Genomic DNA, 12,546 nt, shown 5'->3' with positions numbered 1-12,546 from the left:
TGGGCGGGGATACGTGATTGGTCCACGTGGCAGAAATTTGACAACGAGGATTTGATTTGACAGAATAAGACTGAGGTGTCTTCTCGTATGGAGAATGCGGCTTTCCGGTGACCGACCGTTTGATGGTGGGGACGGAGGAGGTGCAACAAATTCAAATACCTCATGTGTGATTGTGATGGTATTCATAGTATTAATTTACTATCCACATCACCATATTTTTATTTATCTTTTACACATTTTTATTGATTGGATATCGATATAAATGTATGAATCGATTTTTGCATTAAATCATATTAAATTTTATCCAACATAAAAAAGTAAGTAATAAAATGTAATTGATGTAAATATAATATAAATAATAGACATGTTAAATTTGTTTAAAAATCATAAAAATATATCAATTGATTTAAATTTATTTTTCAAATTATTTGTTTTTATAATTTTTTTGAAAAATATCAATCATAGTCAATAAAAAATTTAATTTTTTTAAAAACCATAAAAAGTATATCAATTGATTTAAATTTATATTTTTTAAATGATTTGTTTTTGTAATTTTTTTTGAAAAATATCAATTATTGTCAATATTTTATAGATATTTTCATTGATATTTCCGTAAAACTAAGACCTCGAATATTTACATGGACATAAATATTTTTAACCCTATGTGTACTTGATGATTTTTTACTAAATTCAAAAGGAACTATTTTTTTTTTTTTTTTTTGGCATGAGATATGAGAATTAAACCTTTAATTCCAAGGTTGAAATATTATGCTACTTACGTTATACCCATTTTAAATCGTTTAAAATTACTCTAATAAAATTTGATTTTTTTTAGTACAATAGAAGTAAGGAGATTCAAATCACAAATCTCTTGATCACTAAGTTATGCGATCAAATTTGAATTTTGACGAAAAAATATAAGGTGAAACGATAATAATTAAATAATAAGTAATTAAACAGAAAATAATAAAACATCAATTACAAATATTTTAGCATATAAATTATAACAACTAGTTTGAGTATCCTCAAGATTCATGTCTTGAGAATCTACTTAATCTGTATTTTCAAGCACATCCTATTTTGCACTCATATGGAAAACACTTCATACAGTATTGTTATTATGGGAGTTATAATGAAGCAAAGACGAATGTACATGGCCAAAATAGAGTTTATTTTTTTTAAGAAAAAAAATGACCAAAATGAATCCAAAAAAAAAAAAAAAAAAATTGAAAGCATAAGGACAAAACAAGATTTACACCTAAATCTCTTTTATTTTAAAATTTTGTACAAATTATCTTTAAAGATGTGTTTGGTTAGTGATTTGAATACAAAAATTTGAAAACAAGAAATTTAACGAAAACATAGTTAATTTAATGTTCACAAATATGTGCTAAGAAGTATATAGAAATTGAATCTCAATTTAAATAATTGTTCGAAATTTATTTGATAATATATTTATAAGTCTAGCTTACACTTACCAAATTTTTTTATTACATAATAAAAAAATCAAATTGTTTTCTTAAAAAAAAAAAAATTGTCCGTATTACAGATTTTAATTAGCTAACTGAGTTCAAAGATAGGTGTAGAACAACCATAACGTAAGTATTTTTGTTTTTAAACTTCAAAGAATAAAAATGTCCATTTTGAAATCTCAGGGAACCAAAAGTATATTTTTCTATTTTGTTAAGGACTTTCATTATTTGTTCATTTTTTATATATATGGATTCATTTATGTATAAAAACTGCCAATTAAACATTTATGTATGTATGTGTATATATATATATGGATTCATTTTTTATATTTGTATCCAACTAAAAAATTCATTAAAATTTAAAAGGAAAAATACATTTTTTTTTATCCTAGATTTTTTGGTTTGATTTTCATTTGGTCTATAGGGTTCAAAATGTTACACTTTTAGTTTTTAAATTTTGAGTTTGGTTTCAAGTTAGTCAATAGATTTCAAAATATTACAATTTTATCTTTGAGATTTGAGTTCTTAATTCAATTATTTGGTCCAAGAGTTTCAAGATGTAACGAACTGAATCCTGACTTTCCAAGACTTATACTAGGTCGTTTAGGTCGTTACTACATGCATGCATAAATCTCAAAAAAACTCTCTCATAAATATTAACTAAAATCAAAAGAATTTTATTGAATAAATAACTTTTGTAAGATCTAAATAACCGAAAATCTTTGGTCGGGGTCCCCCTGAAATAAAAATAAATTTCATGAAGCTTTATAAATAAAAATTTCAAACAATGAAACTCTAAGTTCAAACATTAAGACTGGAATTTAAAACATCAAAACAGGAAAACATGAGCGGAAAATCTCTTTGGTCCTAATGGCATGGTCATGGATTCCTTTTGTCATTCATGGTGTATTCTTATCCTACTTGAAAATATAAAATAAAGAATGAGTATAAAATACTCAATAAGTAACTCCACTACTGGGTAGACTATGCATTTATGTCTAATAAATTCAACTTTCTAATGAGACAAGCAAAAACCTCTATGAATCCTGGGATGGTCATCTAGTAGATAATTGAACCGTCCTACCGTATGTGAGATATACCCACAAGCCTATAGTGAAATCCTAGAGGAGATCATTAACCAATGATGAAGTTCCGAAAGAAATCACAACCTCTGGTGAATCTGAAAGGAGTCACAAATCTCTGGTGAATCCTGAAGGAAACACAAATCTTTGGACACAAATCTTTAGTGAAATCTCGAAGGAGATCACTAACTTCTGGTGAAATTCGAAAGGAGATCACTAACCTATAGTGAAATCCCGAAGAAGATCACTAATCTCTAGTGAATCCCGAAGGAAACACAAACATCTAGAAAAATCTCGAAGGAGATCACTAACCTCTAAAACACTAAAATTGTTAGTGAATAAGATTGTTAGTGAATGAAGCTAATTTGTTATCATCAAAATTTTAATTAATTAATTAAATTTGAAATTAAGGATAAAAAAGCCAACAAATCTATCTATAACTACTGGAAGTAATTTTAAGATTTATTGAAAGTATAGTTAGCAAAACTAGAGTTAGAAAACTCATAGAGCCAAATACAATCAAACTCAAACGTCAAAACCAAATTGCATCCTTCACAAATTTAGATTACTGCAGGCGACCACCCACCGCTATCACCAATTACTAGCGACCACTCCGATGATGGTCAGTGGTTGCTGATCATAATCACTAGTCATTTCTTGGTCCCTGTTTTTTATTGCATATTACTATTACTCGATCTCGATCGTTGGAGTTGTTAATCCATTTATATTTTGTTACTGATCAATTGTCTCGGTTGTTGCTCAACTATCTACGATTTCAGTAACGGAACCAAATGGCTAGGGCTTGGGACTGGAGGCGGGATTGTGACTAATTACAAAGACCAATATTGAGACTGGGGATCGACGACAACCACTCATCGATGGTGAACCATAAACAAGCTCTCCATCTTTATCTTGTTTCCTTTTATAATTCAAATGCAAATTACACGTCCCCATAAACAAACATGTTCATTTTTTCTCTGCTCATTTTTGCAAACAAACATATTGTAATATGAATTTGGTGAACCCACATATCATTTTTAGTGGACTTCTATTATTCAAACCACTTTACAACTTTTTTAACTGTTGGACAGCAAGTATATTGAGTCTACAATAGATTTTTTAGATTCTCCATGTTGAACATTTACAGACGATCGAACTCCTGTCATGTTTCCCATTAAAAGTCATCTAAAAAATGAGTAGGGATCCTATGAGTTTATCTAGTTTTATATTGGCAGTATCTTGAGTTTCTTTTATAGCAATTACCTTCAAAAAGTAAAGATCTAAGAACCTTTCTGACAAGTTTTTTTCAGACATTTTTTCACCCAGAGTGAAGGATTCATTTACTATATCCAATAGAGGAACATTAGATTCATATATTGATTCATCATCAAGCATCTTCAGATTCTCAAATTTGGTTGTAAGAAGTAGCAATCTTTAACATCCTCACTTTTGAAGTTCTTTCCTGAGCAACTTCTAATATATTCCCAGCCTCTTTATCCAAAATATATGTATTGATGATATGAAAAACATTTATGTCTACCCGTTGAAGATAGCATTTAAGGCATGAGAATTTTCCACAAAAGCTTCCTCTTCTTCATTAGTCTAGTTATTCTTTGGCTTGGTACCTTAACATCATTATGGTTAGTGACATTAGGATGAGACTAACCAATAACCACTCTTTTCCAAGTTTTCCATCAATGGATTTGAGGAAAGTAGTCATACAAGTTTTTTAGTAGGCATAATTTGTTCCATCTAGTATTGGGGGACGTATGGTAGATTCACCTTCTTTGATTCCTTCCATTTGAAGAAATACGAATCGATACAACAAAAGTAATGATGACCAACTTTGATACCAATTGAAAATAAAGGTTATCTAACACACGATAAAACTTGTTACACATGATGTTACAATAATTCATAGAACATCAAAGACAAACACATAAAACTAAAACCAGAATAGAATACTGAGTTTAGTAGCCCAGTTTGGTCTAATACCACTTATGTTTGGGGGGCAATGTGTCTGTGGAAAGATATTTTCACTAAAAGCTATTATGATGAGGTACTTATCTGTAAATAAACGGAAATTACAGTGACACTCGAATAATCCAACTTAGTGTATGAACACTTAGACTCCTCCTAAGTGTCAGACTTAATCTCAATGAAACTTAGACTCTTCCTAAGTGTGTGACCTCATCTTCAATGTACTTAGACTCCCCATATGTATAAGAATATTAGTGAATGTTCACTTAACTCTCCCTAAGTATGAGACTTTCTCTTAATTTCTATATATCTTTCCACTTTCAAATGAAAACCACTTCACTTGATGAACATAGACTCCCCCTAAATTTGAACTTCTTCTCAAAATATCACTTAAATAAATGTGGTCTTTAGAGAAAAAATGGCTAATGCTTCTATTTCATCATAGATGACCTTTAGAGACGAAAAAATAATCGGTGAATCCTAATTGCTGAAGACTTTTTACGATAAATTTATACATTCGTCGCACATCATGACATATTTACACATTTTTCACTTCCTACGACTATAGTAAAAACATTGCAGCCTGCGACGCAGGGCGTGAAAGTTGCACTATGCAATGTTTATTTTAATATCGCAGGTTACGACTAAATGTTAAAACGTTGCATAAGACATAAGAATAACTTTGTGACACTTTTGTCGTTTCGTCGCCGTGGTTGATGTGATGATTTTTCTTTTCGTCACAATATATATATATATAAAAAAAAAATCTTGATTCATTATAGACTTTTTTTAAAGTTTTTTTCTTGAATGAAACAAATAAGATTGTATAATAAAACATTATACACATGCTAATATTTGGTATTGATTTAAGCAAGCCAAACTTCAAAGTTTACAAAATATGGTTGCTGTGTATGTTCACAAAAATCTTGAAAGTTACCAACCTAAAATCAAAGTACATGTGTTAGGACTTTGTATAAAGTTTTGAAGTACACGACATCTTTCAAACTAAGATGTGTATACAAAAAATTTCACCAAAATATTTATCCATAAAAAAAAAAGTTTGTAAGGTTTAACTCCCATTTATAAAATATTTACAATTATGGTATCAAAGCGCGAGGTTTGAGTCCTAATTTTTTTTTTAGATTTCATGGTGGAATTGAATTACTGTACTAATTCATATTGATGAGAATATATATATATATATATATATTTTGTAATTACGGATGTTTTCGAGATTGGTTTGTAGATTTACTGCTTTCATTTACAAATTAGTTTGTAAGGGCCCGTCATTTTATGTATAATTTTGTAATAGAGTCTGTATTTTTTTTAGTCTGAGTCGTTTGTGAGTTTTTCGACGAAGTTTTGGAGAAAATTGGGCCGAAATTGGTGCATCATTTATATTATAAGAGTTAATATATAGTTGGATATATGTATGAATGTTTTAATTTTATTTTCATTACTTTAGTATATAATGGTTATATATATTTAAGTAATAAAAATTAAAATTGAGATTGTATGAAGCATGACACTACTTTAGGTAATTTTATAATTGTTATAATTTTACTTAGTTTGTCAATAGTTGCAATTTTGGGTTTTAATTTATTTTATTTCTTTATAATTGTTATAATTAAATGAAATTGAAAATTAAAATTAATAATAAATAGTTACATGCCAACTTAGGTAAAATCTTTTTTTTTAATAGTTTTAAAATGTTATTCACATAGACCTAAGTTCACAATGTTTCTAATAAGATTAGAAATAAGTTTAATCTTTTTAATTAGTTTAATAGGATTAGATTGGTTCTCAATAGAACTGACCTGGAAGGTGAATTAGATAGATTTGTTACAAGCATGCAATTGTTGATTAAAAATTTATTAAAATGTTTAATGACAATAATCAATTGTTTAACTATCCAAAGTAAATGTTACTATTTGACAAATTTAAACAATCACTTAGTAAATATAAGTAGCTGTATTTTTTTCAAAGTTAAATTAACCTTAGGTAAAACACTCAGTGGGAGGAAAACGAGGTATATGATATATCATTGTTCCTATCATATTTCTCCCTCATAGTTCACACCGCGAGATCTATACTCGGTCTCAAGGCACCTTTGCTTGTGTCCTCCTACGAGTAGTGTTTGTATAGGTCAATACCAAGGTGAATGGAGAGGGTGTTTATAGTAAGTGGGAGCGGGACACGTGTCAACACATTCCACGGTCTCTCTGATTAGTTTGTAGTAAATTTTCATGCTCGGCCTTGAGGCATCTTTGCTTGTATCCCCCTACAAATGATATTTGCACGACTCTTTACTCAAACTTCAGAAATATATATGGTTGCTTTAGTTTTTGCCCCAATCGGTTTTCCCAATGGTTGGCTCATTGGGACAGAACTCTATAATCTAAAATGAGAGGTCACACTTACAAGAAAATGTTAAGCTAGATAAAAATTTATGGACTGAACAATGGTGACTAATAATTACAGGCACAAAGACTTGTTCTATTTATTGGTTGAGATGGTCTATTTAAGTAAAGCGGTACCTGATGACTCTATGGTGGTTTTACCATACCTCACTGAAATATCATTACAAATTAGATGTCACATAGGGTGCATTAAATTTTTTTTTTGTTGCTAAATTTGATCGGTTTTTCCAAAATGGGTAATGCATGGATTACTAATATAAATAAATTGTATGTTTCAGCAATTTTATCAAAATGACTTCTGAGACACTTAACATGCTCTTTGCAGATAAATTAACTAGCGATAATTACACAACCTGAAAAAACACAATCAATGCAGTTTTGATCATCGATGACTTGAGATTTTTCCTCGTTGAGGAGTGTCCTCAAGTCCCCGCTTTAAATGCCACTCGAAACGTTCATGAGGCATACGAATGTTGGGTACGAGCAAATGAAAAGGCCTGAGCATACATCTTGGCAAGCTTTTCCGAGGTCTTGGCTAAGAAGCATGAGCCCATGCTCACTGCCCGTGAGATCATGAAGTCCCTGCGGAGAATGTTTAGACAACCTTCCACTCAACTCAAACACGATGCGCTCAAATTCATCTCCAATGCTTGAATGCCAAAGGGGGCCTCTATTCGAGAATAGTTCTGAACATGTTGGTCCATTCTAATGTGGTTGATATGAACGGGTCTATCATTGATGAGGCCAGTCAGGTTAGCTTCATCCTGGAAACTTTACCTGAAAGTTTTCTACAGTTTCGTAGCAATGTTGTTATGAACAGGATTGACTACAACCTGACCACTTTGCTCAACGAGCTACAAACTTATCAATCCTTGATGAAAGTCAAGGAGCAGAAGGGTGAGAAAAATGTTGCCTTGTCTTCAAAGAAGTTCTACAAAGGTTCGACCTCTGGAACTAAGTCAGTACCCTCCTTTTTCGGCTCCAAAATGTAGTAGAAGAAGAAAGGTGAAAAGGGGAAGACTAACCCACCAGCTGCTGCTCAAAAGGACAAGAATGCCAAGGTTGCAAAGGAAATATGTTTTCATTACAACTAGAAGGGACATTGGAGAAGGATTTGTCCTAAATACTTGACGAAAAAGAATAAGGCCAAACAAGGCAAATACGAGTTACTTGTATTGGAAGCTTGCTTGGTGGAGAATGATGACTTGGCCTGGATAATTGATTCGTCAATTGGAAGCTGGTGAGATGACGATGTGTGTTGGAACTGGGCACATCGTCTCAACTATGGAAGTGGGAAGACTTCGACTCTGCTTTGGAGTTATGGAATGGTCGTAAAGGTTATGCCATTTTAGGATTTGGGGTTTCCTAGTGTTAGGATATACTAGCATGCAACAGAAGCAAACAGAATCAATGAGCACTCTAATTACATTTAATTTGAGTTCTAAAAGCATGCTTAAATAAAAACTTCAAAAGAGTTTAATTAATTATTCAAGTGTCATTGGAGCTTCGATCTATAAGTCCATAAGGTCCCAACAATAGCTCAACTGGGATGATTGAGAATCAAATTAATTTTGGATTAATTTGAGTTGTTCAAATTAATTGAGGGAAATAGTTATATATGATATAATTAATTTAAATTAATTATATGTAATATAATTCGTATAACAAGTTTATTTTGAGAGAAAATAAATATTTGAATATGATTTAAATAATAATTATATGGATTAGATTCATATAATTAAATTTAATATAAATTTGATTTGTATTAAATTTAATATAAATTTTATTTATATTAAATACCGTAAATTATTGAGAGAATTTTAAACTATAGGTTATATTATATTTGATATATTATAAACTATAGGTTATATGTTATATTAGATATAATATATAATATAATATGTATATTATATAGTAAGGTAGTTACTAAAATTAGTTTTAACTTATTATTACTTTTTTAATTTTGAATTTAAATTAAAAGGAGGGAGTTATTTTTATAACATCCCTCCCATATTTTCTCTCTTTAATGATACGTGGATGGAAGTGATATAATTTTGGAAATCAATCTATCTTGACCCTAGAATCATCTGAAAAAGGTTTCTCTCTCAATTTTCTCCTTCTTCTTCTACTCCCAAATTAACTTCAGAAAGTCCCACCCACTCTTGTGATTCTCAATCCCTAAAGAGAATACAGAGATCTCACTTTTGATGGTGTTCCAATTTGGAATTGAGTTGTTGATCGTGTTCATGATCTTAAGGAGAGATCAAGAGTGTTCATGACCGGATCGAGATGGAAATACGTGAAGAATTATTGGGCTTCAAGGGTAAGTTTGACTAACCATAATCTTTTTCTCTTCACTCCATATTAAAAAAGCATGTTGTAAATTCTTTATAAAATGCATATTTAGGTCTTTGTAATTTTAATTTCTATGAAAATTGGAAATTAAGATCGATCCTCACTTCCATATCAGACCTCACAGTCCTTCAATTGGTATCAGAGCGCGAGGTTTGAGTCCCAATTTTTTTTTTTATTTTTCGAAATTATTTTTTTAGATTTCATAATGGGATTGAACTACTTCATTGTATTCATATTGATGAATATGTATATATATATTGCAATTATGGATGTTTTCGGGATTAGTCTGTAAATTTATTGATTTCATTTTTAAATTGATTTGTAAGGGCCCATTGTTTTGGGGATAATTTTGCAATAGAGTCTGTTTTTATTTTAGTCTGAGTCGTTTCTTAGTTTTTCGATGAGGTTTTTGAGAAAACAATGTCAAAATCGATGCAAAATTAGAGAAGGAACCCTACTGTACAGAAGGAGTCTATACCGCAGGGTCACTGCCATTTCGCAGCCACTGTCACTCCGAGAAGAAATTTGAACACGGTCCAGCCAATTCACCAGCGATTCATGAGTTTGGTCCGGTCGACTATGATTCGACGGTTTGGCTCACTTTCATGGTGGTTCAACTGTTATTATTTGTAATATTTAGTTTTTTTTAATTAATTAAATTAATATAAAAAAATATATTAATTTAATTAAATGTCGCAAATGGTGAGACAAATCGTTTAGGCGAATAAAGAGAGAATCCAAAATATGGAAATTGGAATGGAGAAATATAGGTAGAAAATTAGTATATAAGAGCAGCCAATAATTTGTTGGGTTCTTTAGGGAAAATTTCATTGAGAACAAACAATGGAATCTATGAGCTTTTCAGCTCCAGTTCATGAGCAGAAATCAAACTCCAATCACGAATATAAACCAAACATAAAAAAAGAGAGAGAGAGAATATAGGCCATCAAACCAAAAGGCTACCTCATGTTGGATTTTCTTCTTCCAAGAAACTTCAAATGCAACCTTCAACCTTCAACCTTCAACCTTCAGCCAAGTCTTGAACGATGCCTTTTCTAAAGTGATGAAAATTTCTCCCTCCAAGTCTTCAATGACGCAATTAAGTGGTTTTAGGGTAAATGGTGAAACCCCGATGTATTAGTAAGGGGGTGATAGCTCTTAAAAAGAGTTATAATTTCTAGCTTAATTTAGGCTCGTTAATGGATTTTACATATAAATTATACTATTTTGTAGGTATTGAGCATTGAAGAGGTAGAATCGAGCATTTAGAGTCAAACGAGGATAATTTGAAGCAATTTGGAGTAAATTTGAGCATCCGGACTTTAAAAGAGAACAAATGACCAAATTGCCTACGTTACGAGCATTGCGACGCTGAAACATGCCTAAATGCAACACTTGTCCAATACTGAAAGGTAGTATCTGCAGATACAGGGTAGTATTGCAACACTACAAGTTTTGACCGTGATTCCAACATCCGCGCGTGCGCCTCTTGCGCAACCAAGCGTCACAACAACATCGTGCCTCTACCCCAACGCTTGAGGCCACCCGTTAAGATCGTTGCAACGCTGTCCCTAGCGTTATGACGCTGTGACGCTACGAATGTAGTATAAATATGTTATTTCTGAATTAGGTAACAAGAGGAGGAGAGTTAGGCCATTTTTATAAGCATGTTGCTCGGGTTTTTCCATTCTAAGCCAAAATTCATGAGATTTCTTTTTATTTTGAGTTGTAATTGTATATTTTGGCATCGTGAATCGGATTTTATGAACGATTGAAGGCCATGACACCGGCTTTTGAGGTTTGTAGTATTTTCTTGAATTCTTTGAGGTTTTCTATGAATCTATAACGATCTGGCCTTTTGAGTACTCTGATAAGGGTCGTTACTCATAATTACACATTTACATTCAAAACATTTTGACCATTGAGGAAAATAAATTTTCATTAAAATAATAAAGACAGTTTTCCAAAATAAATAACAAATAAGAAAAACCTTTGTTCGGGGCCCCTAAAATAATGAAGAAAAAAATAACTTAAACAAATAAAATTTTGACCAACATCAAGTTTCAAATAAAAACTTTTTAATAGCTTGAAACGTAAATTGAGCGGAAGCGATTTACATGTCCATATGGCACGATCACAGGTCCTTCTCGTCACCTCACCCGTCGGTCCGTTCCTATCATTACCTAAAAAATATAAATATAAATTAAGAAAGGTTGAGTATAAAATACTCAATAAGTGATCCCATTACTGGGATCAGGCTATGCATCCACGAGAAGAGAATGATGGGCCCGTGGTTCATACAACTACATCTGTCTTAGATGATGAAAAAAAACAAAAGACGTACTGTCTTGCCTTGACACGCATGTCTAGCGTCCCGTAGACACACTGTCAAACATGAAAAATAACATAAACGTGAACCTGTCGATTCACGCATGTCTAGTGGTCCGTAGGCACACCGTCAAACATGGAAAAATAACATGAACGCGAACTTGTCGGCTCACGCATGTTTAACGGCCCATAGACACACCGTCAAACATGAAAAATAACATGAATGTGAACCTGTCGACTCACACATGTCTAGCGACCCGAAGGTACACCGTCAAACATGAAAATAATATGAACATGGTTTTGTCGACTCACATATGTCTAGCAGCCCGTAGGCACACCGTCAAAGATGAAAAATAACATGAACGTGAACCTGTCGACTCACTCATGTCTAGCGGCCCATAGGCACACCGCCAAACATGAAAAATAATATGAACGTGAACCTGTCAACACAAGCATATCTAGCGGTCCGTAGGCACACCATCAAATATGAAAATAACATGAACATGAACCTGTCGACTCACGCATGCGTAGCGGCCTATAGGCACACTGTCAAACATGAAACTAGGCCTGTCGGTCCTCTGAAATAAAACACGCATCAAGGCGAGACGGTAAACTGCCCTATTGGTCTATTCATGCATCACATACATAATTTAAGTACTGATTAGAAATTCGAACATGCTCATAATACTTATAACTGTCATGCAACAAGTATATCATAAAGACAAAACCATGCTTCTAAAGTCCATTAATTAACTTTGTAAATCTAATCTAGGCCGCCTGGCACGAAGGCACCGGTAATAGTACCACTTACCTCAACTTGGTCACAAAAGTCCACGCAAATAATTCCTTAAAACCTTTGGAAAACTTGAATCAACCCAAAGTTGTGGCTTGTTCCAAGAAAAATTCCAA

The sequence above is a fragment of the Benincasa hispida genome, chromosome 7, assembly GCF_009727055.1.
Source record: "Benincasa hispida cultivar B227 chromosome 7, ASM972705v1, whole genome shotgun sequence".
NCBI classification, from domain to species: domain Eukaryota; kingdom Viridiplantae; phylum Streptophyta; class Magnoliopsida; order Cucurbitales; family Cucurbitaceae; genus Benincasa; species Benincasa hispida.
The sequence above is the reverse complement of the archived record's forward strand: the minus strand, read 5'-3'. Positions refer to the sequence as shown.